General features: G+C 38.0%; 1 long non-coding RNA gene across 1 annotated transcript; it reads right to left on the bottom strand.

Moving 5' to 3' along the window:
- Positions 1-486: 486 nt before the first annotated feature.
- LOC107953394 (uncharacterized) lies at positions 487-1453 on the bottom strand. Its single transcript, XR_001699200.2, has 2 exons — positions 1067-1453; positions 487-773 (listed from the first exon to the last, which is right to left on the bottom strand). It is a non-coding gene; the product is annotated as an uncharacterized lncRNA (long non-coding RNA).
- Positions 1454-1688: the final 235 nt, after the last annotated feature.

The following is a 1688-nucleotide window of genomic DNA, read 5'->3' as shown; positions in this document are numbered from 1 at the left end:
AAATTTAATATAACATTATTAGCGGAACAAGCATAGAGACTATTGACGAAGCCAGTAGCTTGTTTGCTCGTGTTATATATGAGAGCTAAATATTATCAGATAGGTCATTTTATGAGTTCAAGATTGGGGTTTTACCCTTCATATACCTAGCAGAACATTTGGAGTGCTCGAAGGCTTTTAAATGATGACTGTGGGTGGAGGGTGGGTAATGGGGAGGTGATAAATATCTAGAATGATTCATGGCCACTTGTAACTGGACAAGGAAGGGTGAGGGGTCAAGACATCAATATTAACTATACATTAATGGCAGACTTGATTGATGCAAATTCGACTACCTGGAAATTGGATGTGCTGAATAAGTTGTTTGATAGTGAGCAGGTGAATAGAATTGTGTCAATTCCACTTTCTCGATTTGCTCGAATGGATAAGTTGGTGTGGCGAGGGATAATACTGGAGTTAATTCGGCCAAGAATGGCTACAAGTGGCTCATGGCACAAAACAATGATACAACAACAAAAGATTCAACAAATCAAAATACAATGCTAAAGGCTTTCTACAAAAAAACTTGTGGAGCCCAGATGTTGCTAGCAAAATCAAAGTTACATGTTAGAAGATTGCTAATAATTATTTTCTTACTGATCTTGGTAATCTTCAGGTGAGGAGAATTGTTGTGCTGAGCTATTGTCCTATCTGTCGGAGGGCTGAGGAGTCGGTCGAGCACGTGTTCAGAGACTACCCAATAACAAAACCAAATCCTACATGAGCTAGAAGTGCTGCTTTCATCCTCCAACAAAACAAACAATTGAAAGTTGTAGTTAGGCCAAGAATTTGTGAATAATAGTTTAGCACATGCAAGATGTGGGGGATTATGTTTTGGGCAGTATGGCATAATCACAACAGTATTTTCCATGAAGGGGCTCATCAAAATGCATTTGGGGATGCACTAACAATCATTAAAAAACTAAGATATGATGAGAAAGACAAATCGATAGTAAGTGTTTTGATTAATAAGATTAAAGAACGGATTAATAGTTTTAGATCGGTGGAATTCAGATACATATCGCACCAAGGGAATGAAGCAGCCCACTTGTTAGACGGAGAAGGAAAAAGGTATGCGACTCCCATGTTTTTGATAGATGAGGTACCAAGGGCGATGGAAGCAGAGGTGGAGAGGGACAGAGAAGCCATGCAAGGTGCAAGGTGAGATGGGTTTTCTTGCTACAGTAGGATTTGTTCAGTTTTTGACTCCGATGGCGACAAATCACAAGGAGCGAATTGGGTTTAATAAGACATGTGCCATTTTCGATGATGTGGGAAGGTCGGAAGCTCGATCCAATAACTGATGATAGGTGAGGTGGAAGAATTTGTAAGGCCATTTCATTTCTACAGATTGAGAAAGGGGTTTCTTTACTGCTTAGTTTTTTGTTTTAGTTATTTTTGTGGTTGTTTTTATTTTTTTAGGTTTTTTTTACTTGTTTTTCCAATTAAAATACCTTGAAGGCACCGACCCTTGTAACCAATCACGTTTTAGTTAGATGGGATGTAACGACCAACTTTAATAAATGTCATCAATAGAAGTTTTCAAAATCATATATATGTCATGTTTGTATTCACATGACCTTTTTGTTCTTTGTAGAAAAGACACAAGTTCAAAGAACTAGCTATAATAAGGTTGATGGGAGCCTATA

The sequence above is a fragment of the Gossypium hirsutum genome, chromosome D12, assembly GCF_007990345.1.
Source record: "Gossypium hirsutum isolate 1008001.06 chromosome D12, Gossypium_hirsutum_v2.1, whole genome shotgun sequence".
NCBI classification, from domain to species: domain Eukaryota; kingdom Viridiplantae; phylum Streptophyta; class Magnoliopsida; order Malvales; family Malvaceae; genus Gossypium; species Gossypium hirsutum.
Note: the sequence above shows the minus strand (reverse complement) of the source record. Positions and strands in the feature narration are given on the sequence as shown.